Consider the following 27,549-nt stretch of genomic DNA (forward strand, 5'->3'; position numbering starts at 1 on the left):
GTAGAAGCATGAGGGTATTTTTCTCTTTTTCTCTGATCTTCACTGTGAGCATTTGGTAAATCTCCTGGAGGTAAAACCTAAGTAAAGTAGATTACCCCCACAAGAGTAGTCCTACCTTGGGTCTTTAATTCTCAGAGTTGTGCACACTGAGCCTCCAGGATTTCATTAATTACAATTTGGGTTTTCCTAACCTCGTGCTTGTTCCCAAGGAAGTTTCTCCTTCTGGGCTTGTGCTGCAGCAAGCTGTGATACATAGTATCACCTGGAAATTATTTTAATTTTGGCTCCTACTTTCTAATCTTTTTCCTGATCATATTACCACAGCTAGAACTTTCAAAATAATATTAAATAACAGTGTTGGTAAAGGCCATCTTTTATCTCATATTTTATTTTCATAGGAATGTCTTTAATATTTATGTCATTTTTATAATGCCCACACTTTTGGGCAGAGATATTATTTATCATATTAAGATAATATTGTTAATCATTTTTTTAACCAGGTTTTTTTTTTTAAAGTTAGAAATTGATGTTGAATTCTGAAAATCCTGTCTGAAGAACCAGTAATATGTGTCATTTATTTTATTTATTTATATTATTATAATAATAGATTTTTAAAAGTTAGACCTTATACTTCTAGAATAACCTATATTTGGTCACCGTGTAATGGTTTTGCTGCCAGTTTCATTTGCAAAAGTTGTATTTGTACTTTGCATTTCTGTAAGTGAGATAATTTAATTTTTTAAAAAAGATTTTATTTATTTATTTGAGAGAGAGACAGTGAGAGAGAGCATGAGCAAGGAGAAGGTCAGAGAGAGAAGCAGACTCCCCGTGGAGCTGGGAGCCCGATGCAGGACGTGATCCTGGGACTCCAGGATCACGACCTGAGCCGAAGACAGCCGTCCAACCTAACTGAGCCACCCAGGCGTCCCTAATTTAAAATTTTTGTACATGATCTTTGAAACATTTTGATATTAGTGCTGTGATGCCTTCATTAAAAATGATTATCTTCTCATTTTTTATATGCTCTAACATATAAGTTGGCAAACTATGGCCCACAGGCTAAATCTGACCCCCACTTGTATTTGTAAATAAAATTTTATTGGGAGGCACTCATGACTATTGATGTGTGTCTTTGGCTGCTTTCTCACTAAATGGCTGAGCTGAGTTGTTGTAACAGAGACAGTATTTTCCACAAAGCTGAAAGTATTTACTCTCTGGCCCTTTATAGAAAAAGTTTGCTGCCCCTGGTCTAGAATAATTTAGGTAGTATAGAAATACTATCCATTTCTTGATAACCTAAAGGAACTTACTTGTGAAGTCCCAAAAGTTCATCTTTGCTTTTGTTTCCTTTGCCTTTGGAGACATATCTTGAAAGAAGTTGCTGTGGCTGATATCGAAGAGATTACTGCCTATGTTCTCCTCTAGGATTCTGATGGATTCCTGTCTCACGTTGAGGTCTTTTATCCATTTTGAGTTTATCTTTGTGTACGGTGTAAGAGAATGGTCGAGTTTCATTCTTCTACATATAGCTGCCCAGTCTTCCCAGCACCATTTATTGAAGAGACTGTCTTTTTTCCACTATATATTTTTTCCTGTTTTGTCAAAGATTATTTGCCCATAGAGTTGAGAGTCCATATCTGGGCTCTCTACTCTGTTCCCCTGGTCTATGTGTCTGTCTTTATGCCAGTACCATGCTGTCTTGGTGATCACAGCTTTGTAGTAAAGCTTGAAATCAGGTAACGTGATGCTCCCAGTTTTATTTTTGTTTTTCAACATTTCCTTAGCGATTCGGGGTCTCTTCTGATTCCATACAAATTTTAGGATTATTTGCTCCAGCTCTTTGAATAATGCTGGTGGAATTTTGATTGGAATAGCATTAAAAGTATAGATTGCTCTAGGCAGTATTCTCCTGAAGCTGTTTCAAAAAATTGAAGCAGAAGGAAAACTTCCTGACTCTTTCTATGAAGCCAGCATTACCCTGATCCCCAAACCAGGCAAAGACCCTATCAAAAAGGAGAATTTCAGACCAATATCACTGATGAATATGGATGCTAAGATTCTCAACAAGATCCTTGCAAACAGGATCCAACAGCACATTAAAAAGATTATCCACCATGACCAGGTGGGATTCATCCCTGGGCTACAAGGATGGTTCAACATTCGCAAATCAATCAATGTGATAGAACAAATTAATAAGAGAAGAGAGAAGAATCACATGGTCCTCTCAATTGATGCAGAAAAAGCATTTGACAAAATCCAGCATCTGTTCCTGATTAAAACGCTTCAAAGTATAGGGATAGAGGGAACATTCCTGAACTTCATCAAATCTATCTATGAAAGACCCACAGCAAATATCATCCTCAATGGGAACAAGCTTACGTCCTTCCCGTTGAGATCAGGAACACGACAAGGATGCCCACTCTCACCACTCTTGTTCAACATAGTATTAGAAGTCCTAGCAACAGCAATCAGACAACAAAAGGAAATAAAAGGTATCCAAATTGGTAATGAAGAAGTCAAATTCTCTCTCTTTGCAGATGACATGATTCTTTATATGGAAAACCCAAAAGACTCCACCCCCAAACTACTTTTCAGCAAGCCCCTTTCATAGGAAAACATTTGTTTTGAACTTTTAGATCTTCTTTCTTTAAACTTCTGTGATTTTGCATATATTCAGTGACTGTTTTCTATTCATGCTCTCAGGGGGATCTCTTTTCTCTCATTGCTGGAATTTTGCAAAGGTCCAAAAAAGTTTATTTGGGTTTTTCTTTAATATTTCAGGTGTGGACAAAGGGTAAAAGAAAGAATTTAGAGCAAAAACCAAGTTCAGTGTGACATTCACTATTGTTGAGTTCAGCTATGAAGCCTGAAGCTGCATCTGTCCAAACAAGTTTATTTTCTATGATTATTATTGGATTATAAGTTAGCCAAGCACTATCTTTTCTCCAGCCATCTACTTTACTGCATGATTTGGAGTCCTCAACCCCCAGGTAGTATAGGGCTGACATTTGCTCTCCTACTAATTGCTACATGGCCTTTCTTTTTCTCTAGCTTTTGCCTCTTGTTCAAGTTTGGCTCAGGGTCCCATCCACCTACTTTCCAGGTCAGCAATTCCTTTTTAGGTTATAATTCAGGGTCTGATAAACTCTTTTTAAAATTTGTTTTTGCATATAAAATATCTTTAAAATATTTTCAAAGTTATTGGAATCTATGTAGATGACATGTCCTTCTGTCCAGAACTGTCATAAATTCTCCACTTCTATCCATTTGAGTAGAAATAAGGGCTTGCTAATTGGGCAGCTAAGTTGATAACTTTAAATCAGATGTCAATTGATTTTCTTAGTTTTTAAAATTGTATTTAGGTAAAAGAGAAAATTTTCAATAAAATAATATGTATAACACCAAAGTTGATGTCTCTTAAATGCTCAGGCAATTGATAACTACATATTTATGTGATTTTTGTAAATCACTTGAGAAGATAATCATAAAGAAGATTTTTTTTTTTTAAGATTTTATTTATCTATTTGACAGAGCGAGAGATCACAAGTAGGCAGAGAGGCAGGCAGAAAAAGGGAGAAGTAGGCTCCCCACTGAGCAGAGAGCCCGATGTGGGGCTTGATCCCAGGACCCTGAGATCATGACCTGAGGTGAAGGCAGAGGCCTAACCCACCGAACCACCCAGGTACCCCATAAAGAAGAGTTCTTACTCCTGCATATGTCTTTACTTTGTGGTGGTTACCTCCCTGGCACTCATTTCACCAATAGCCATCAGATAGTTCCTTGAGGATCTGTCCCTCCTGCATTATCAGGATGTTGGGATTGGATTGTCTCTATACTCAAACCAAATAATGGACTCTCATTGACTTAAATTAACCAAAGTAAAACATTTTTCTGGTTCCAGTAATTGATTCAAGAGTAATTTAAACCCATCCAATCAGAGTGAACCCAGAGCTTTACAGTGACACAGAGACATCACTTCTCTTCTGAGTTTGTGGGTGTAGGGTAGAAAGCTTGGAGTCCTATCACCATTCCCCTACCACAAAGAAAAACTTTTTGAGTAGACAAACAAGCAGTATGAGGAGGAACATCTAAGAGAAGGAGCTTGGAGCCATCAACAAGGCCCAAATCAGACCTAAGGGTGGAGCCAGTGCCAACTTTTGAACTACCCCTTTTTGGTCATCTAAAAACAAACAGAACTGGATTACCTACCCATCGGCCATCTTTTTAAATTGAGCCAACATAGGTAAGGTTGGTTTGTTTCTGTTTACCTTTTCATTTTAATGTATTACAGGGCACTTAAGGGCATAGTAGTGCTCAATAAATGTGAAAAGATGGGAAGGAAGGAGAATTGTAGTTTTATTAGAGTATTTCATGCTTAGCTATGTGAATAGTGAAGCTTTGCTGTGATATTTTTAGATTTCAATACTTTTACATTTTATTTCTTGGCCTAAAGATGGAAAAAACCATGTCAATAAAAGAAGACTCACATAAGGAAAATCCTCAGGAATTCCTATTTTTTCACTAATTTTTTTCAAAGACCATACCTTTTTTTTTTTTTTTTTAAAGATTTTATTTATTTATTTCACAGAGGGAGCAGAAGAGAGAGCAAGAGTAGGGGGAGAGGGTGAAGCAGACTGACTGACATAGGGCTGGATTTCAGGACCCTGGGATCATGACCTGAGCCAAAGTCAGACACTTAACTGGCTGAGCCACCGAGACATGCCTCAAAGACCATATTAAAAGAAGTTTGCAGGACCTCATACTACCTGTCCCTGGAAAGGGCTGGAAATTAAGAAGTTCAAACTATGACTTAGGTGAAAGAAAGTATTAAATTGGCATTTTAAAGAATAAAGCTTCTGTTTTGTGCCAGTTATCTTCTGTTTGCTTCTCCGGACCTACTTTTCCACTTCTCCACTCTACTTTCTGCCCCAGGAAGCCAATCTGCATGGCTTACGTGGGAACCCCTACCATCTGGTTTGGCCCCACAGTGGGAAAGGAAAGTGAAGTTGGGAATTGACTCTGTGACCTTAGGCTGACTGTATGTCTCTGCCAGAGGTTTTAAGTTTTGGACAAGGAATTCATGAAGCCTTTCTTACATGACTCTCTGCAACCTGACTCTGGCCACTACTTCTTCCATTCGGCTGTTTATCTTGGGTACTGCAGTTTCTCCTGTCATTCTTCTACACCTGTGTAAATAAACCTGGTTTGACTTGACTAATTTGAGTGTGCCATCTCTTTTCTGTTGGGACCTCAAGTGATACATATTTATTTCAAAACTAAAAATATTAAACATCAACAATAGCACATTGATGCTGCTGCAGGAAACACTATCTTTTCAGACTGGTGGAAGAATAGAGTCCATGTAAGCTGTGCTCAAGAGAAAATGACTAAAAAGTCAACCCAGGAAGGGAAATGCTTAGAGAGGGCTTTCTTGGTTTAATTCAAACAAATCTTCCCATCGCATAACCCCAAAGGTGCCATTCACAGGATAATTGAGGCTAAATGTAGGAATGTTTGATAACCAGAACCATTTCTGCTTAGTAAGAAGGGAATGAGAGCAAATCAAGCAATTTTACTTGGGTGGAATTAGGCTAAAATTGGTATCAAGGAAAGCCACAGAAGATAAAAAAAGAAATTCCCAAACTAGTCAGCTTCTTTTGGCTTTGGAATTTACTCCTTTGATTCCAAAGGTCTAAAATAACATAGACTCAGAGTTGTATATCAGATCAAAGAGGAATAGTCAGCTTTGCCTTGGAGGTTTTGGTTTAGGTTAAAATATATAGTGGCTTCTGAGATTTTCATCTAATACCAGCTGGCAAAACTCCTAGTTTCCTTAGAATAGCCATGCTGAATCCTGTCCATTTCTTTGGTCAGGGTTGGTAGTGTCCCCACCTGCACCCTAAGTTGGGGAAGGGAGTTGATCATCATGACTTCCCATTCCTTAGGGTTGCCTCTTGTCCTGCTTGACTTTTGTAAGAGTTCCATTTTCCGAGAAGTGTTCTGAACTCCTCTCTGATGCCTGCCCTTGTCCATGTCTTCTCTCTTTTTCATGCCATGCTTCTTTCTGAGGACTTGCTTTCCATCCTGTAAACAGCGCTGCACCTTGTCTCTGCTTGGCTTTCTCTGAAGTGCAGCTGTAGCAATGTGGAGTTAAAAATAATGTCTTGAGAGACTAGAAGGGCTATGGACGGGGAAGTGGAAAGCACTTCATTAAGAGCTTTTGAATTTCTGAATGCCCCTTCTGAGTCATCTGACAACTCAGAGGGAGAGAGGTGTTCTTGTGTTGTACTCTGTGTGTGTTATGGGAGTTTATGTTAAGGAGGGGAGAAAAACACTTGCCCATGCTGGCGATGAACTGAACTCCATGCTGTGAGCAAACAGAACAAAATGTTAATTCTGTCCCTCTGTCAGCTATCTGAGGAGCTCGTGTCCTGACCACCTGCCCTTTTACCACAATGGATACTAATTAGCCAGCACTCTCACTATTTAGGGGCATGCGGTATACATAAGGCAAGCCAAAAGCTCCATACTAAAACCTAACTATTCATTCCAATTGGAAGTGATAACTAAAGAGACTTAACTAGAAACATCAGCTCTGGAATATTTATTTCAGGCATATAGTTTTCAAGATGACATTATAACAAAAACGTCCAATAGGCCAGTATTCTTCAGCTCTATCTTCATGGATAACTATCCATTGTTGTTCAGATATTCAGTATTCATGTATTCAGCTAAAAGAGGAATAGATTCTATGTTTTTTAAGCTTCTTCTTTTTTTTTTTTTTTAAAAAGAAGCAGTCAAGTAGAGAAGTACATTTGCTTACAATAACATTTAGAGGTCACAAATATCATAATCAGTGTGTGTATGGAACTAGTGTTATCTGAAGAAAACATAGTTTAGCTTGGTGGGAAGAGGGACAAAAGCCAGGGAAGGATTGTGGAAGAAAAGTGGAAATTGAGTTGGAGTTGGATTGGAATGGGCATTCTACGCAGAGCAAATAGCATGTGCAAAGGTACTGTGGCCGGAAAATAGACTGCATTTATGTTAATTGATGTTTGTTTGGGGTTTATCCAGAGTGGGGTATCTTTTGGGGAGAGGATCCTGAGGGGCTACTGCATATGTCAATGCTTATACACGCCAATACCCATATCAATAAACCTTACTATAAAACCATAGTCTTTGAGAATAAATACAATTGTGTAAATATTTCCGAAATATCAATGATAGATGCTATAGTTTTGATATTTTGTTCACATGCATATGTGTGTGTGTGTGTACACACCACACATCTTTTTTTTTTTTTTTAAGAGATTTTATTTATTTATTTGAGAGAGAGATGGTGAGAGTAGCATGAGAGAAGTTCAGAGGGGGAAGCAGACTCCCTGTGGAGCTGGGAGCCCGATGCGGGAGCCCGATCCTTGCACTCCAGGATCATAACCTGAGCCGAAGGCAGTTGCTCAACCAACTGATCCACCCAGGTGCCCTGGTTTTGATATTTTAGAAGAAACATAGATTCTGTGCATTTCAGTTCATACTGACACAGATTCCTTCTAGAATCTGGGTATATAAACACTCCATAGCAGGCCACGTATGTGAACAGAACACAAAATACCTGGAAAATTCCATCACAGCACAGAGGCATAAGGAAGCACATTGTGTGGGAGGCTTACAAATATGTTCATTATAGGTGTGTCAGCAAGCCTGCTAAATTAATTTCAAAGAGTTAATTCTCTTGTTAAGGTTAAACAACTCCAGCATCTTGTTCATATCATTCATCACATAGTAAATCTTATTTAAGAACAGTAAAAAGAAAAATTGTAGCTTAGAGCAAGTGATGGCAATCAGAATGAGCTAATTTCACACTAACAGATTCTATATTCCACATTACGGAAAATTTCTTTAAAAAGGGTCTTAAAAATGTCACCTTGCTGTTATTTCTTTAATACTAGGAATCATTAGAGGCGCCTGGGTGGCTCAGTGGGTTAAAGCCTCTGCCTTTGGCTCAGGTCGTGATCCCAGCGCTGTGGGATTGAGCCCCGCGTCAGGCTCTCTGCTCAGCCGGGAACCTGCCTCCCTTCCTCTCTCTCTGCCTGCCTCTCTGCCTGCTTGTGATCTCTGTCTGTCAAATAAATAAATAAAATCTTTAAAAAACAAAACAAAACCAAAAAACCAGGAATCGTTGGTAGATTGTGCCGATTTTCCCCTTTCCCCCGCAGGACATCTAATATGGTCTGGGCTCATCACGAACGCTCACTAAGCAACTGTCAAGTCATATCGGATTATTGACTTGGAAGGCAATGAAGCTTGGGCTGAGCCCCTGTTGGCAGGTGGGAGCGTGACCATTCAGAAGGGTGGCACGCTGACCAGGAGTGCCTCTGCTTGCTCTTACTTTGCTTTAGAACTTGGTCCTGCTCCAGGCAGACAGTTGTCCCTCCACCATACTTTGTGTTCATTTCACTTTTTCTGGAGTTTGGGATCAAGAACAGAATTCTGGCTAGATTTGGATGTGTGTAGATTTCATCCTTCATTTTCATGCTGTCCTGGATTACATTTGGCCCCCTCACCCCTCGCTCTCTCATGCAGTGAGTGGAATTGCCTTTGTGCTACAAAACGTTGGGGTAATTCCTCCCAGGTTCTGTCTGTGCTTTTTTGAGGTCTTAGGGCTAGAGGAAATGCAAGTTGTTTACCCAGATTGCACTAAAGAAAGCAGGAGGCTATTGTGCTGTAGTATTTATAAAATATTCACATCACGAATTCACCCACTCATCTGAAAGGCAGTTACTGATCACATTTTGTGCCAGGCTGCTAGGAGCCACCATACTAACGACAGTTGGACCCCACCCATCACCACACTGAATCTGGACACTTTCCTGAAGTAACAGGTGTTTAAATTCTGCAGCATGGGGACTGAAAGCCATGCCCTCTGATCCCAGACTCTGTGCTTTTTCTACTCCCCACAGTGCCTCTGTGAGTGGCTATGGACCAGCTCTGGGCAGGTCCCACATCTGGAGCTCATGTTCAGTCTTGCTCAACTACACCATGCCCTTCTGGAAATTTCCCTTCCATTTTCAAGTTCCCTTTATTTTTCATCTGCTCAGAGAGGACATGGGGTGGAGAAATGCGTGGGCGGGTACCTCCAAGTATGATTTTCTACAATGTTTGGTCCAGGAAGCAGGATTTAACAAATGCAGAGTGGAGATTTCAAAGGTTATTAAAAAAGAAATAAAAAATTCCTTTGTAAATGATAATGAAATATGAGCAGTCGGTAAGTATTTGATGTCCAACAAGGGGAGATCTGAGACGGTCCTCAGTGTGAGCGTAGGCACCAAGAAAAGGGGGTGGAGTGGGGTACATCTCTTGTTCATGCTGAGGACAATAGTCTAGATTAGACAGGGACAGGAATCAAATGATGGCATTGAAGTGGCACTTTTTATCACCTTATTCTGAGACTACAGATCAAAGGGAGAAAATGAGGAAAAGAGTCACAAAATGAATTACTGATTAGAAATTGTCTTCAAGGCTTGCTTACTGCCTGATGCTTTCCAGCAAATTATTACTTTCTGATTGGTTGAGTAATTATCTGCCATAATTAATATTTGGAATATGCAAACATGCATTATTTTTAGACATATGGTCAATACAGTGATTTCTGGGTAATCAGCAGTCACTTCTTCTAAGTATCATCAGAGGGTACAGCTAGATGCCTTTCAGGCCTAAAGTCATTGACTTAATTCTGAAATCACCCCCACCTCCCCCAACTTCATAGCCCCAGGTGCTATGCCAGTGCACACATACCGGGGGATCAATTAAGCGCTATTGTGAGAAAGGCAGCCAAAGGGCGCTTCACTATTTGTTATCATGTTATGTCCCCATGAAGGTCAAAAGAGATGATGCAGTAATGGAAAAATAAGTTCGTTTACTTACTCATGGCCAAAAGACTTGCTTACCTTGATGCTTCTCATCATTCTGTGGTAATTACTTAAAGGAAATGAACGACTCCAGGAAACGCAGGGATACGTATGGGTCTATGTGACAGTCCCAGATGGTGTCCAAGCATGTGGCAAGCTTCCCAGTGGAGTTTCTCATCAGAGATGTAGCAGGCTCGCAACAGTCATTCCCAGGAAGCTGCTGGGGGCGGGGGCTGGGGTGGGGTGGGGTGGGGTGGCGGGGAGGGGCGCGGGCTGGACTCAGAGGAAGAGGCTGAGCTCTCCGATGAAAATGGGAAAGGAAATCAAGCCAGAGAGGGTGGTGTGGCTGAGTATAGCTGCACAGAGAGCTTTGCCCTCCCGATTGCAGACACACAGGCATTTTGGTAGAGGACACCCTGTAGGGAAACTCCATGCCCCCTCAAACATGTTCTTGCAGAGAAGTGAGGACCTTCCCGGTTCCAGATCTGGTGGCAATGTATCCGGGAAAGGCAGATCGAGGAGAGGGAGTGATGTAAAGGCCACAGGCTCCTGCAGGGCTCGGGGAGAGGAGGGCTTCTGTGAGCCAAGAAAACAGTTCAAATCTTTCCCAGGGATCTTTTCATTTTGGTGATCTCCCTGGAAGCCTTGAAAATCTTCCACATATAATGGGATAGAGTTTTAGTGATGGTTTCAGGCAAATGGAAGATGGTGTAGGGATTTTTTTTATGAATAGAAGAGAAAATGTTGTTTCCCCTGTATCCAGCAGTCAACCGCTAGTTGGGAAGCCCCTACTGGACTTAGACAAAGGCCAAGTGTTAGGGATAGCTCCAGCTGAGCAGAAATGGGGGTATTTGAGGAGGTGACTGTCCAGTTGCTGGTGGGGTGTGGGGGGAATGTAGTGGCATCCAGAGAAGACAGATGACTGGAAATTCACACCCACCACCAGGTGCAAAAGATGATACTTGTTACCCGGAGAGTTTATTGCAAAGAAGTTTGATCAAGTCAGGAAGGGCCATGATGGGCTGAGATCTGAGGGCTAGGCACAGAGAAGAGGTGAGCATTCCAGGCAGGGGACAGCAGGGGTGCAGGCCTGGAACGGGAGGGTCTGGGAGGGTAGGTTTCTGCAAGTGTGTCATCCAGAGAGGCCAAGAGGGAAGGCAGTGAGAGGTGTCACCCACCCCGGTGAGAGATGAAAAAGGGCTAGGCCATGGGAGACTGGTGGGCAGTGTAGTCTTGTGACTATCAGCAGGGCAGTGGGGGAGCTGAGGGAGGCTTTTAAGAAGCAGTAAGTGGTGTTTGACAATAAAAACACTCTGCCTGCTGTTTATATAGACTGGATTTAGTGGGGTAAGTGGGGAAGCAGGGAGATCAGAGTGGATTTCAAAGCTACTTAGCATCTAAAATAAGTCTGATGTGGCGATGGACTGGCTGAGTGTTGGGTAGAGGGGCATGAGCTCTTTCACAATCCCAGGCCCATATTCTCATAGTTACTCAAATAAAATAGCTTAGAATCCTATCACTCTTCTTGCCATGGCATAGCCTCCTGTGTGATCACCAGAAGACCCTTCGAGGGAGACCACACGCCCACATCTCAGCATAGCCTCTGGGGAGGTGGTACATGGTGCATTTTCCCCCTTGCAGGCTGGGGCTTGTGGGGACAATCTTGCCACACGGGTTCGCCTTTGTTTAGGGAACTCTGATAATATGTAGTAAGCAGCACTCCTAATGTCTCCTCACCTGAGATAAAACATGGAAACTGCATTAAACACTGAAGTCCCCCAGCTTCCTGTCCTTGCTCCTGGTTTTGGAAGATGGAGAAATTTTGTTGGCTCAAAGCAGGTGGCTACCGGCCACCATGACCTCTGGGCAGGGTGTCCATCTAGACAATTCTGAGCCCAGCCACAGGTTGGCCAGACTCAGGAAACAGCCCTGCCGTGTTGTCAAGTAGTAGGAGAATGGGATGATTAAGAAGCATTCACAGCTCCATTGAAGCTAGACTCTAATTTCTTAAAAGCTCACATGTAGCCGTAGCTTCCTAGTGGATGTGAGAAATAAAGGTGGAAAAACTCATTCTTGTCACCCGGGGATAGTGGGATTGCTGTGTTTGCACCAAACACATCAGGCTGTTGCCCGCCAGTAGCAGGATCTTACAACCCAGTCTTTCGGGGTGGAAAGTCTTTGAAAATATCTGTTCCTTTAAAATCTGCCTCTGGAACTACTCTTTAAACCCATGACCTGTCAGTTAATTGTTTAAGAGACAATCATAATTATGGTAAGAGTGATCAAATTGTACTCGTGCTTTTTTCTGAGCACTCACTCTATGACAGTCATGGCACTGAACATGCCGCTTACACGATTTCATTCAGCCGTTACATGCTCTGTGAAGCCGAGGCTATCAGCCTGCTTTTGAGGTGAGAAGAGGGAGGCTATGGAAGTTAGGTGACCTGTAGAATGCAGGTCAGATATTGAATGGCAAAGGTGGGGATAAGCAGAACCCATGCCCTTGCCTCACACACTTACCAGGCATAAGTAGTGTAAAGTTGGTCAGTGGCCCCAATGAGGACTCAAGTCAATCGTTCTTTAATGACCACCTGCTGTGTGCTGTATAAGGCACACAAGATGGATAAATTGAGTTTTTCTTTTCACAGGGCTCAAAGTCTATTGGGAAGTTGAACCTAGATGTCCATATAACACAAGACATGTTATAGTAAACACTAAAGCCAAGGTCAGGCAAAGGTTATGGGAACACCGAGGTGACAGGCAAACTCTGACAGGGTAGGGAGGCCTAGGAAAAGTTTAGAAGAGGTGCTATCTTTTCAAGTGCAACTTGAAAGGCCACCAAGCCTTTGACAAGAAGTGGAGACTGCTGGGGGAGGTCATCTAGAGGACATGACCTCTGGCTGACCCTGGAGCTGAGGAGGGCAACTGGAGGCTCCTCCCCACTCCCCTGTTATTGGAATGTACGTTCTGCTAATTATTTGCAAGTGGGAACCATTTCAAGAACATGGCCTTGAGAGAGTAATGCGTTGTTGAGACCATCTGTATCCAGTTAAATCCTGATATAATCTAGGATTCCGTGGGGGCAGATGTGGACATTTACTCATCTTGTGTCTGCCCAAGGCAAATCTGATAAACACCCTGTTTTTTCAAATTACCACCTACCAATCTGGAGTTGTCTGCCACTTCCTTCAGCTTCTCTCCTTGCCCTCTATGTATGGGAGTCTATGAACCAACAGAGACATAAAGGACATTGCACGTGGATGGACCATCTTGATCAAAGGCCCTGAGGTGAGAGAGTGCTATGTGGCCATATTGGTGCTCAGAGACAAGCCATGGAGTCCACACAGACTCAGGGAGGAGGGAAGAGGAGAATCTGGGGGGAGGCCGAGAGAGGGATGAGAGTGACCTATGGTGCTGGCCAGGGGAGTATATGTGGAATGGGCAGCCACAGAAGTTTTTTCAAGGAAAGAGGTGATATGGTCACGTTTCTGTGGGAAAGCAAAGCACTCATGGTTTGTTGGCTGGTACTCTGTGAGGTACAGAAACTATGTAAAATGGCTGATATTTGACCATTTTGACCTACAAAAATGGTAATTTCCTATAGTACAACCTAATTTCAGGATTTTTCTTCTAGTTCTGGAAAAGCCTTTGCTTATAGTGTGTGGCTATAAATTTGGGGTTTCCTGGCTTTTGGAGGTCCTCAGAAGCACTAGCGGGGTTGAATGAGTATTTTCAATATCTTAGTTTAGCCAATAAAGTGATGAAATTAATGCAGTATGGGCTGGAATTTTATTAACTCAGGATAGTAACGGCAGCTACTTCATGGAGATCAGAGGCACTGATTGGGTATTGATGAAATCAGAAATTTCTAGTATCTCTGGGAAAGGGGGTAGTTGGGGAATGGAGATTAAAGAAGGTCGTTGACGGTAAGAACTACAGGTTGGTGTGCACTGCCACTGAGAGCTAGTGGGACTGTGGATCCCCCATGTTTCCAAGCAACCATAGGTGTCCTGGAACTCGTGTGTACATTTATTTCTTCATCAAATATTTTCGGAGCGTCTAAATGTTTCATGAGCAGTTCCAGGCACTGGGGATACAGTTAGATTGAAAACAGATATATTTGTGTATCTGGTTCTTAGATTTGGGAGCAGAAGTGGAATGAAAAACAGATGATTAAAGCTTTTGTTCAGAAGATTATCTTGTGTCAAGCCCATTGTTGAATGGGGCAGAGTAGTATTCTCTCTGTGTAGAGAGAAGGTGGGAGCAGGGAGAGTGTAACTTTTGCTCAAGGCCTATGTAGCACCAGACACTGGGCTTTTGGCTGATTATCTCCTTTTAATTCTTCTCACCTCTGGGCAAATTAGGTACTATTATCCCCTTTCAACAGAGGGGAAGATTGACTCTCAGGGAAATTGAGAAAATTGCTGGGGGTTGCACCCAGCTGGAAGGTGGTCAGAGCTAGGGTTTAAACTCACATCTGTTTGCCTTTGAGGCCTGAGTGCTTCCCATCAGCATCCTGAACAAGCAGTGAGCTGGGGTTTTGCATGACAACCAGAATAGTGTAATCATAACCATTTGTCGACAATGGCAATGCAGGCTGTGGAGACAGAATTAGAGTGTCGGGACCAAGCGAGCTGACATCTGCAGAAGGCATGAAAACATTTTCAACCCCGGGTAATGATGCAGCGGCCTTCCTATGAGTCAGATCCCGCAAGGATTGCTGTGTTACAAGAAAATATAAAGACGTCACTTAGAAACAATAAGTGTAAAGAGAACCGGTCCCAGTTTCGATGGATTTGTAAAAGTTGCATCCCAGAGTTTGCGGTATTAATTTGGGTGACATGGTTACTATTACCTTGGCTTCTCGATCCCAAATATGTGAAAACAGCAACAGAAAAATGTATACAGTTTAAAGCTTGTGTCACATTTGGTTTTGAGAGGGACCATCAGGAAACGGGAGTAAAATCGGCAAAGGCTTCCATTTTCAAAATGACTTTCTGCAGAGTTGAGTAGAAAGAACTTATCCCAAGGAGTGTCTCCATCCTGAAAAGGTTTTTGTTCTTTTTAAGTCATTGAATCTTCACCATAGTTTGGTGGGAACAAGAAAAACTAGCAACTCCTTCCTTAGTTGGGTGCTGGGATATAGAGCCTACAGGATGGAGACTCTGCTTCTCATTTTAAAAATGTAGGAGGTAACGTGATGCCCCCAGTTTTATTTTTGTTTTTCAACATTTCCTTAACGATTCGGGGTCTCTTCTGATTCCATACAAATTTTAGGATTATTTGCTCCAGCTCTTTGAAGAATACTGGTGGAATTTTGATTGGAATAGCATTAAAAGTATAGATTGCTCTAGGCAGTATAGACATTTTAACAATGTTTATTCTTCCGATCCAAGAGCATGGAATGGTCCATTTTGTGTCTTCTTTAATTTCTTTCATGAGTGTTCTATAGTTCCTCGAGTATAGATCCTTTACCTCTTTGGTTAGGTTTATTCCCAGGTATCTTATGGTTCTTGGTGCTATAGTAAATGGAATCGATTAAAACTGGGGGCATCAAGTTACCTGATTTCAAGCTTTACTACAAAGCTGTGATCACCAAGACAGCATGGTACTGGCATAAAAACAGACACATAGACTAGTGGAACAGAGTAGAGAGCCCAGATAAGGACCTTCAACTCTATGGTCAAATAATCTTCGACAAAATAGGAAAAAATATACAGTGGAAAAAAGACAGTCTCTTCAATAAATGGTGCTGGGAAGACTGGGCAGCTATATGTAGAAGAATGAAACTTGACCATTCTCTTACACCGTACACAAAGATAAACTCAAAATGGATAAAAGACCTCAACGTGAGACAGGAATCGATCAGAATTTTAGAGGAGAAGATAGGCAGTAATCTCTTCGATATCAGCCACAGCAACTTCTTTCAAGATATGTCTCCAAAGGCAAAGGAAACAAAAGCAAAGATGAACTTTTGGGACTTCATCAAAATCAAAAGCTTCTGCACAGCAAAGGAAACAGTCAAGAAAACAAAGAGGCAACCCACGGAATGGGAGAAGATATTTGCAAATGACAGTACAGACAAAAGGTTGATATCCAGGATCTATAATGAACTCCTCAAACTCAACACACACAAAACAGATAATCATATCAAAAAAATGGGCAGAAGATATGAACAGACATTTTTCCAATAAAGACATACAAATGGCTATCAGACACATGAAAAAATGTTCATCATCCCTAACCATCAGGGAGATGCAAATTAAAACTACATTGAGATATCACCTTACACCAGTTAGAATGGCCAAAATTAGCAAGACAGGAAACAACATGTGTTGGAGAGGATGTGGAGAAAGGGGAACCCTCTTACACTGTTGGTGGGAATGCAAGTTGGTGCAGCCTCTTTGGAGAACAGTGTGGAGATTCCTCAAGAAATTAAAAATAGAGCTTCCCTATGACCCTGCAATTGCACTCCTGGGTATTTACCCCAAAGATACAGATGTAGTGAAAAGAAGGGCCATCTGTACCCCAATGTTTATAGCAGCAATGGCCACGGTCGCCAAACTGTGGAAAGAACCAAGATGCCCTTCAACGGACAAATGGATAAGGAAGATGTGGTCCATGTACACTATGGAGTATTATGCCTCCATCAGAAAGGACAAATACCCAACTTTTGTAGCAACATGGATGGGACTGGAAGAGATTATGCTGAGTAAAATCAGTCAAGCAGAGAGAGTCAATTATCATATGGTTTCTCTTATTTGTGGAGCATAACAAATAGCATGGAGGACATGGGGAGATAGAGAGGAGAAGGGAGTTGGGGGAAATTGGAGGGGGAGGTGAACCATGAGAGACTATGGACTCTGAAAAACAATCTGAGGGTTTTGAAGGGGCGGGGGTGGGAGGTTGGGGTACCAGGTGGTGGGTATCATAGAGGGCATGGATTGCATGGAGCACAGGGTGTGGTGCAAAAATAATGAATACTGTTATGCTGAAAATAAAAAATAAATTAAAAAAAAATGTAGGAGGCCTGGGGGTGCCTGGGTGGCTCAGTGGGTTAAAGCTTCTGCCTTCGGCTCAGGTCATGATCCCAGAGTCCTGGGATCGAGCCCCACATCGGGCTCTCTGCTCAGCCGGGACCCTGCTTGCCTTACTCTCTCTGCCTGCCTCTCTGCCTACTTGTGATCTCTGTCAAATAAATAAATAAAATTTTCAAAAAAATGCAGGAGGCCTGGGGAGGCTTTGGTATTTATTATTGACATAAAATGGGAGCTCAATCTAATATGTGCGCTCCTTCCTCCAGGGGATCTGTCCCTGGAATGTAGCTCTGAAACAGGCTGGTCATAAGGTCTCATTAGATACGCATTTGGCGGGGAGTATGGGCCTCTAGCTGCCTAGGACTGGGACTCCAGGACCAGCTGTGGGAAAGTCTTATCTCCAAAAGCCTGTGAACAACCTTCCATGTTTGGGGGTGATCTTTTCATCCCAGATTCACGACATACCCTGTAGCCAAGCCTGACTGTCAGGCTCTCTTCCTTTCTCTTGTATAAGCAATAAGCACCATTCATAGTCTCTCTTGTCAGTTTTGATTAATTCCGTGCACAGCCATCAAGACGGTATTTTGACTGGGGGGCAAATGAAGCCATGGTGGGCACTGACAGAAGGGCTCAACTTTTCTTAAAAGAGAAAAACGCAGAGCCTGGGGCTGTGGGGATTTAATGGAAATAAAAGCACATAAACAAGGAGTTCCAGCTCTAGATTTTAAAAAAGCTACAGGGATCATCAAGTACTTTGGGGTTATCCTATTGTATTATTTCTTAATGGTTTCCAAACTCAGAGTAGTGCTTGGCTACAGTGTTGTTACAAAGAAATTATCCATTTGGTTTTTGTGCGAACAAGTGTAGGCCATTAATCCGCTTAATGCAAGAAAGATGTCTCTTTTATTCTTTTCCAGCGTGAACCTGTTTTGATTTAGTGCTGAACCGGTTGGCCATTTGTAAGAATATAACTAATTTCAAGGAAAATGGCAAAGAACATTGTTCTCCAAGGCATTTAATAGGCCCTAAAAGTTTGACTTAGAGGGGGCATAAAAAGTGCTTGGAATATATCCATATCAAGGATGCAGTTAAGTGTGACAATTCTGAGAGACTGGAAAAGGACGGTCTCTCTGATTTCAGTAAGGAGTCTTTTTTTTATAATACTGTTGGCCTAGAATGGGAATTATATATATATATTTGTATCTATAACATTCAACTTAGTATATGATTCTAGTTTGATTTAATGTTAGGTGAGGGAGGGAGGGTGGGTATTATCCAGCTTCCAGAAGGGATGAAAATGGGACCCAGAGAAGCTAAGAGACTTGCTTCTGGACATGCTATCGGTAAATAGAGATGCTCTTCATGAATCCTGGTCACTCTGACAGCAAAGGATTCTTCTCTTTATGCACTGTGAGCAGAGCTCCCATTAGCAAGCCCAGGGGGCTGTTCTTACCCCCTACCCAGCAGCACCCTTCCCAGATGCCTTGGTCTTTCAGCAAGCCGCATGTGAGGAGGCACCTCCTTGAACAGAGCGTTTCTTCTCGCACATGGCTTTGCCCTCCAGCCCTTCTGTCATGTCAATGGTTCGAGGTCTGAAAGACACACCAAGTCAGCAACAACATGGGAATCAACCGCCCACCGAGCAGCGGCATCCTGGAGACCTGGAAGAGGGGGCAGACAACTGGAGCACACAGTGTTACACTTCCCTCCTTGTTGCGTAAACTGAAGTTAAACATCAGAAAAATCCTCTCCCTTAAGGTTTGAGCAAAAATTTCCATACCACGACGGTTTGATTTGGTCCCTCTGTTCATTCATTAGCCCATTCCTCCCATCTTTATTGAGCACCAGCCGCTGGGCATTCCCTGAGCTGGTGAGAAGGCGGATGCCTGCCCTGGGGGCTGCATGGTCCTCCAGGGCCGGGATAGGAGAAAGACGCCAGTGCTGGTTGGGAGGTGGTAGGTGACTACAACCTTGTGATTCACAGAAATCCATACATCTCTTGCCCCTTGCTCTAGGATGCGCTTTGAACATGACCACAGCATCTGATGGTGTTGCCCCCTCCTCACTGTCATTGTTCTCTGGCATTTCTGGAAGATTCCACAAGTGTCTCATGTATGGTTGTAAACAAACCTGATGGCCTTCATGTAGCATCTGCTGTTCCTACCCTATTCTCCATGGCCTTTTCTGGGTTCTGTCCTGTCCCACCAGAAACCAGCGTAGATGTGCTAAGTCAGAAGGTGGGAAGTGGGGAGAGGGCCTCTCTCCTCTTCACATAGCTGTCTGTTGGGGTCTTTTGTGAAACTTAAACCAGTGCGTTCCACAGCCTGTAGCAGGCAGTCAGGGCCATGCCAAGCAGGTGCTGCACCTGCCCGGAGCTCAGGGAGAGGCGCCAGGGCTGGATCCAACAGTCACTCTTCCCCTTCCATGGGGCACCCAGGGGACCGAGTCCTGGACACAGCCTCTGTGAAGGAGAGGGTTGAACTCCTGTTAAATACAGAACAAGATTAGTTTTCTTTCAATGGTCAGATATAAAAGACCTGGTAGGATTATGTTGGCTGAATTCATGGAAAGGACAGAATTTACTCATCCTGAAATGTCCTCTGTGGAGGAGCAAAATGATGTCAGATCATTCCCTCATTTGCCAGAAAGATGGGGTGAAGAAAGCAGGAAGGCATTGGAGGCCTGAAATAAAGGGACATGTGGGTGACACAGGAGAAACCACGGAGGAAAGCAGACATGCAGCAGAGACCATCCCATTGGACAGTGCTGTCCCTGGTTTCCCTGACAGCTGGTCTGTGCCCAGAGGGTTTCATTTGGATGGGAGAATATTGCCAACCCTGCACTCTAGAACTTAAACAGTGAGTTTAAATACACACACACACACACACACACACACACACACACAAGCTGCTTATGTAGGAGGAATCTGATGTCCAAAAATGGGATAGTTGGTGTGACCTAGGAAAACCTTCCATCCAACAGTTAACACATATTTATTAAGGACTTAATTCTGTTTTAGGCATTGTACTGAACATTCATTCACCTTGTAAATAGAAAATCCCGGGTCTGTTTCTTATTATGTAAGCCTGACACCCAGAGAGCATAAATCAAAACAATTCCTAGAAAGCAGCAGCATGATTTGGATGTTAACTCAGAACTCATAACAGAATCTGTACCCTCACCCCAGGCCTAGAGAAGGGAACTTGGGGTGAGGGAAAGGGGAAGAAGAGTTTTTGTTTTGTTTTGTTTGCAATTTATCAACGTTTGATTATGCATACTTTGTTTTGTAATGTCAGACCTGGTGGAATGCTGTGATAATTTCATGTTCATCTGTCTGAGAGCAGACTCTGGAGGCAAGCTTGTGTCCCAGGAAAGCATTGGCCTGGAAGACGGGGGCCTGTGTCTGGATCCTTGCAAAATTTGAGATGAGGCACAAGCTTCAGAGGTTCCCTTCCGTGAGGTTTTAAGGTTCTCTGTGGCTCTGCCATTCCAACCTATTTAGGACCATGAGTTCATTTATTCCTGAATTTCTCAGGATTTATTGAGAGGTCCCCATGCGTAATCCACAGTACCATTGGGCATGTAGTGATAAAGACAAGGAGCTGACTTGTTTATAAAGGAGAGCGAGAACTCATGAACGAATAGAGTCAGCCTCGACATAGAGAAGCACACCTTGTGCTTCGAAACAAACATGTGGCACGATCAGATCAAGAATAATTCAGAATGTGTTCTCTGGGCTGTAAGACTTCTATGATTGTGCAGTCTTTATGTAATCTATCACAAAATTTGCTTTAACACAAAAGGCTGGGTTAAAATTGTGTGCACGTACTTTAGTTCTGTAGGTCTGCTGGGAGAAACTAGCTGTCTTGTCTCTGCCTCTCACTTCCCCATCTCCATGAGGCATTATTGCGTTCTACTCCTTGACTGGTGTGTTGTATTTCCTTGTGTTTATGGTTTGGGGTATTTGGTGGGGGTATTATAGCTTTCTTTTTTCCCCTGCCCCGAACACAGTGCACCTTTCCCATCCTCCTGATACAGATTTATATCCAGTTTGATTGGAGCAATACTCAACACTTGTGTTTTTGTAATACATTTTTTTTTGTTTCTTTCTTTACTTGGGAGAGAGAAAGTGAGTGAGAGAGCATGAGTGGGGGTGGCATGGATGGGTAGAAGGAGAAGGAGATCCCCACTGAGCAGGGAGACCGATGCAGGGCTCAATCCCAGGACCCTGGGATCATGACCTGAGCTGAAGGCAGAGGCTTAATCGACTGAGCCCCCCAGGTGCCCCAGCATAAACATCATTCATGGCTGAGCTGTGATCACTTGTAATCACTTTTTCTTTTCCTGCATAGTCTCTTGCTTTTCCTGAATTTAATAATTACCTTGCTTTTTATTTTTTTTATTTTTCAAAGAATTATTATCTTTGTGGGGGGGGCAGGGTAGAGAGAGGGGGAGAGAGAAAATCTCAAGCAGATTCCTCCTGAGCGTGGAGGCTGGACTTGGGGCTTGATTCCATGACCCTGAGATCATGACCTGAGCTGAAATTAAGAGTCAAATGCTTAACCAACTGAGCCAAGGATACCAGGTGCTCCTTATCTTTTTAAATGAAGCATTATTTCCCATGTATGTCTCCTTTACTCAACCTCAGATACTCCTCCATCTGTTGAAATATCAAAATAGCCATTCACCTTCCTGAAGAAGGCTCACCTGGATTCTTCCGAGCTGTTCCCTGTGAGGTTAGCCTCTGGGCCTGTAGCCCGACTCGCATTCCTCCGCTCCTGCCTTTGTTGGACGGGTTTCCTCCAGCCCATGTGTTTCCCTTTGTTGGTTTGATCCCTCCTTTTGTTGAGGCAGATCTTCTAATGGTTTCCTGGAAAAGAGTTCATGGAAAATCGAGTTACTGAGATTTCACTTGTCAGGTGGATCTTGATTCTTTCTTCCCACTTGCTTGATAATTTGGCAGTATAGAATTCTGGGTCCCAAATCCTTTGCCTTCAGAATTTGGAAGACATTGCCCTGTTGTCTCTACCTTCTTGAGTAGCTGTTGATCTGTCCAGAGCTATTTTGATTCTTTGTCCTTTTTATTTTTATTTTCTCTCTGGAGGCTTTTAAGATCTACTCTTTGGTCCTGGTAAACAGGTTTCCTACTGCGTGTAGCGTGGTGTGAATCAATTTTCGTCCATTGTATTGGGCATGATATGAGCCCTTTTAGCCTGAGTTCTGTCCTTTTTTCCAGAAAGTTTTCTTAAATTTTTCTACTGTTGATTTCTGTCCCTCTGTTTTGTTTCCTCTTCTCTCTTTCTGAAAGTCCTGTAATTGAAATCTGAGGCCTCCTGTCTGTGTAACATTCTGTCCTCCTCTCCCCTTTTTAGCATCTATTTGTCATTTTAGCTTTCTGGGAGATGCCCTCAATTTTATCGTCAAAAATTTTTATTGAGGGGCACCTGGGTGGTTGAATCTGTTCAGTGCCTGTTAAGTGTCTGCCTTTGGCTCAGGTCATGATCTCATGGTTCTTGGAGGGAGCCCCAAATCGGGCTCCCTGCTCTGGGGGGGGTCTGTTTCTCCCACTCCCTCTGCGTGTGCTCTCTCTCTCTCTCTGTCAAATAAATAAGATCTTTAAAGATTTATTAATTTTTTTTTCTCCTATGCTGTTTTCAATTTACAGAGTTCATTTTTGTTCTCTAGAGGTTCCTTAAAAGGAATCCTATTCTTCCTTCTCTTCATTTTCTCTTCTACCTATAAAACTGCTAGTGAGATTGTTCTGGTTTCTTCTTTGCATCGTTCTGTTTCTTTAAATAGTGCCCCTCCCCCTCCCCACCCCGGCCCCCCTTTCAAAGTTTGACTCTTTCTTATTAGTCTTTCATTAGGTAGGTGGTTAGTTTTGTTGTCCGCTCACATTTAAGAGTAGATGACCTAAAAGCTGACTGGAAACTTGGAGCATGTGGATGGGGCTTGTTAACTCTAAGCAGATCACAACAAAGGTGATTTGGTTGGGACTTTTTTGTTTGTTAGTTTTTTGGGGGAGAATCTCAATGTTCATGATTTTAGGCCTTTCCCCTCGACTGGTTACATTCCCTCATAAGTTTTTCCAGTTTCTTTCTGGAGAGTGAAGGCCTGAGAAAGAGGGCTGGGAGGTCTAACCGTACATTAAGTGTGATTTCATTTCCCCTCCTCTTCTGTGTTGTACCCTTGCCCTCAACTGTGTGTAGTGCTCCCTCATCCAGGGACCCCACATTTCATCCCTCTTAGAGATAAGCTCCCACTGGGACTGGGAGGGAGAGAGAGCAGCCGCCCACTCCGAGAGTAGGGGAGGGATTTTTTAAACAGCTTTGTACAGTGCTGCTTATTTTCTAGTGTTCATCCCACTCCCTACGATACCTAGTGCCACCATTTTATGAACCATTTTTGGGATTCTGTGGTGTAAATGAGGATGTTTCTTGGCCTTCCTCCACCAGTTTAGGAGACCTCATCCTCAAAACTGCTGACCTTTCTCACACTTTCTGAGCTTCCGAGTATCTAGCATTTTAGTGTTTTGGCTTCCTTTCTTTCTTGCCTTACCAATTTGGCTTTATGTCTTTTTGAAATCACTTTCCTATAGGTTGGGAGAACATAGGTTTTAAGCTGCCTTCTTTACCTGAATGTCCCCAGGTGAAGGTTTCAAGGCATGAATGTGACATGAGTTGACTTCTGTTTTAAAACAATCACTTCTTGGGGTGCCTGGGTGGCTCAGTGCGTTAAGCCTCTGCCTTCAACTCAGGTCATGATCTCAGGGTACTGGGATTGAACCCCGCATCAGGCTCTCCGCTCAGCAGGGAGCCTGCTCCCCCCCACCCCCCGCCTGCTTGTGATCTCTGTCTGCCAAATAAATAAATAAATACTTTTTTTTTTTTAAGATTTTTATTTATTTATTTGAGAGAGAGACAGTGAGAGAGAGCATGAATGAGAAGAAGGTCAGATGGAGAAGCAGACACCCCATGGAGCTGGGCCCCCGATGCGGGGACTCGATCCTGGGATTCCGGGATCATGACCTGAGCCGAAGGCAGTCGTCCAACCAACTGAGCCACCCAGGCATCCCTAAATAAATACTTAAAAAAAAAAAAAATCACTTTTTGGGACACCTGTGTGACTTAGTTGGTTAAGCAGCTGACTTTTGGTTTTGGCTTAGGTTATGATCTTGGGGTGGTGAGATCGAACCCTGGCATCAGGCTCTGAGCTCAGCTTGGAGTCTGCTGGAGACTCTCTCCCTCTCCCTCTGGAGGAACTCCTTCTCTCTCACTCTTGTTCGCTTGCTCTAAAATAAATAAAGAAATAAAAACAAAAATGGTCACTTCTCTGCTGGGTGGAGAATGGATTGGTGAAGAGCAAGGTGGGGTCCCTCACTGCAGTCTGTACTAGAAATGACAAGGATGGGCCAGGTAGGGGCAGAAGAGCTAGAAAGAAATGCATGGCTCCATGACGCAGTTTGTACGTACAAAGTGCTTACTGGAGTGGGTGGGGGCATGAGGAGGAGCAGGGCAAGGGTGAGGACTGCGGATTTTGTTAAAGCAACCCACGCACGATGGTGCTACCCACAAACAAGGGGAAAAGTTGGGAGAAAAAACATTTCACATTGGACACAAATATTCTATCATTTCAGGGCTATTCAGAGGCCTCTGTAGACCTGGACTCCAAAGACTATTGTATAATTGAGAAAACCATGTTTATATGATTTTGTTTCCTGGCTCTTTGTTTTCATGATGATCGCTTACAGGCGTGTAAATAGTGAAAGAGTAAAAACACTGTAGTGTTGGCACGTTGCCAATTGTTACTATAAGTGAATGTTCTTGTTTACTGTTTCTCCCCATGTGATGCTCTTTATTACAATAATATATGGGTTTTAATGATGAGCTAATCCAAGATATAACAGAATCTAAAGACATGCTCTCTGACTTCAGGAAGTACCCTTATGAATCTTAAAATTCCTAAGTATGGTTTTCTCCTTTTCTTTGTAATTTTTAGTATCATTTGACTTGGGTTTGTTAGTTTACTTCCTTAAGAGCAAATGAACTTGTTGATCCAACAAATAACTAATATTGTGAAGAAATTAAAGTTGCTGTATTTATTTGCTATTCAAAGTAGGTAATTTGGTAATAATTCTGTCATCTATGAGCAGAGTTATTTCATGGACAGAGGTAGTGATATATAAATAGTTATATGGATGAACACACTAAAAATACTTCTCTGCATCACTCAAAATTTTCCTTACCAATCTGCCTTATTATAGTGACCGACCTAGTGAACTCTTGAATTCAAAGTTCAGATGTCTAAACATTACCATGTTTTCACTGTTGTAGAGGGTTACATACTTGTAAAGAAATGACCTGGAGAGCTCTGTTTTAAAGTCATCGGGAGCACCTCTCTTACTGAAGTCTGGAAAGCTTATGGCCACAATACTCATTTGTAGGTTCCAAAAGATATATTCCTTACTGAGGAATTTTTTTTTTTTTTTACAATTAACAGAGGAGCGTTTGTCCCTAAGGTAGAATATGAATATGGGAATGTAAAATCAATTGCTGGAGAAGGTGTTGAGTGTGGGAAGGAGAAGGAAGTGCCAGATTTCCAAATATTAGATCATAGCTGTTTACTTATACTGTCATATAAGAAATGAAATGATTTCTAGCTCATAATCCAGTTACAAATGCGATGTTAAAGCATGTAGAAATCTGTCCATGGATTTTCTTAGAAGTTAATAGTAAACAAGAGTGCCCTGCAACTGTGAGATTAGATAGCTCATTTGCCTCCTAGGCCCTCCGCTCATCAAAGCTGTCACCTCCGTCTGTTAGGTGCAAATGTAGATTTGATTTACACAGGTGGTGAACCTATGCATGGAAAGTTAAAAATAGATAAAAGTATTCTGAATTCTGGCAAATGTAAATTTCCCTTTCAACAAAGAAATTCTTTGTAGGACTTCCATTTTGGGTCTCTGTGTCCAGGGAAGCTAGACTTTTTCAGAATGGCGATTACTCGCCTCTATTTCTGATGCTTTTGTGTAAAAAGTTTCTTTCTTTCCCTATAAGAATAAACCCAACTTCCCAACAGGGCCTGCAGTCCTTCTACACTTCAGCCTCAGCTAAGAGGGCAGGGACACGGCCAAGAAATTTTATAACTGACCAACAGACAGAAGACCACACAGGAAGAATGCACAGGATTCTTTTTCCCCATCTGTGCATGACCCCAGGAGGCAGAAATGCAAGGCTAAGTTTTCAGAGTGAGGCTGTATGATTTTTCCCAAGTGTATAGGAATTTTAATCTGGAACTATGAATTTTTAAAATAAAAATTTAACCATTACCAAAGGTTTAGAAACCATTTGGGGAGAACAAAGGATGGGTAGTAGAACGGAAATGCTGAGGTACCGAAGTCATCATTCTTTTTTTTTTTTTTTTTTTTAAAGATTTTATTTATTTATTTGACAGAGAGAAATTACAAGTACACTGAGAGGCAGGCAGAGAGAGAGAGAGAAGGAAGCAGGCTCCCTGCTGAGCAGAGAGCCCGATGCGGGACTCGATCCCAGGACCCCGAGATCATGACCTGAGCCGAAGGCAGCAGCTTAACCCACTGAGCCACCCAGGCGCCCCCGAAGTCATCATTCTAAAAATAAAATCATTATATTAGATTTTCAGAAAAACACAAAGGCTATTGAGAAAAAGTTTGCAATTCCTTTTCTCCCCTCCCCTCCTCTCCCCTCCTCTCCTCTTTTTTTCCTGGCTTGCTTGCTTTCTGACTTCCCTCCCTTGATCTAAGAGGCCTAGTGGGTTATGAAGCCTTGGGAGGTCATCTTTTCTACCCTCAGCAGAAGCCGGAAGTCTCACAGTTCAACTCTTACATTCATACAAAAAAATAATGATTTGATGCCAAAATCTATCAGGAACTGTTTTAGGAACCGTTTTGGGTGTAGGAGTGAGCGAAACAGCTAAGTATCTTTGCTTTTGTGGGGCTTATGTGTGTGACAAAGAATATGGAAAATAGTAATATTCAAACAGATCATATCTGTGCACCGTGGTAGGTGCTAAAGAGGAAAAGAAAGTTCTTTGTGCTGGAAAACTCTGTCATTCAGTAGGAGAGCAGCAGCTCTGGGTGCTGGCTGCCATTCAGCTCCCCCAGAGTCCCACTTCCAGGCACGTTGCTGAGCGAAGGCCCACCAACTTTGCTTCTCCAAAGCTCAGGCTCCCAAATCCAGCGGGGCCACCTGCGCAAGATTTGGAGGAACCCAGATTCTGGAGCTCTAAGCCAGCCTGGCTGAACTGTTGTTTCTGGGAGTAAAATGCAGAAATCTTTTTTTTTTAATTATTTTTTTAATTTTTTAAATCTTTTTTATCCCTAGAAAGTCCACAGATGACTGTAAGCATGATTCATGTTTGGGGACCACGAGTCTGTGACTGTGTTGGGAACGTCCCACATGCAGGTGTCCCTCACAGCCCTTTAGAGGTGTTCCAGGCATTGTCAGGTGGATGAAAACGCAGATTCGCCCTCAGATGACCCCTTTCCCTGCTTGTCCCACACCCGATAGTTTGTACGTATCCAAGATTCTCTTTAAGAAAACAGTTTCAGACTCGCCCCTTTCTCA

At 42.6% G+C, this 27,549-nt stretch overlaps 1 protein-coding gene across 5 annotated transcripts in view; it reads left to right on the forward strand.

Annotated features, from left to right (window-relative positions):
- The window catches only part of KCNAB1 (potassium voltage-gated channel subfamily A regulatory beta subunit 1), a 400,144-nt gene that overhangs the window by 79,102 nt on the left and 293,493 nt on the right, over nucleotides 1-27,549 (forward strand). The window contains exon 1 of one of the 5 annotated variants that reach the window (XM_082685474.1): nucleotides 13,131-13,196. The exons of the other annotated variants lie outside the window; for them this stretch is intronic. The gene's annotated coding sequence lies outside the window, so the exon portion shown is untranslated. Of the gene's footprint in view, nucleotides 1-13,130; nucleotides 13,197-27,549 lie in introns of those variants that run through there. 5 annotated transcript variants of the gene reach the window in all.

This window comes from Mustela nivalis (assembly GCF_964662115.1).
Source record: "Mustela nivalis genome assembly, chromosome: 1".
Classification (NCBI taxonomy): domain Eukaryota; kingdom Metazoa; phylum Chordata; class Mammalia; order Carnivora; family Mustelidae; genus Mustela; species Mustela nivalis.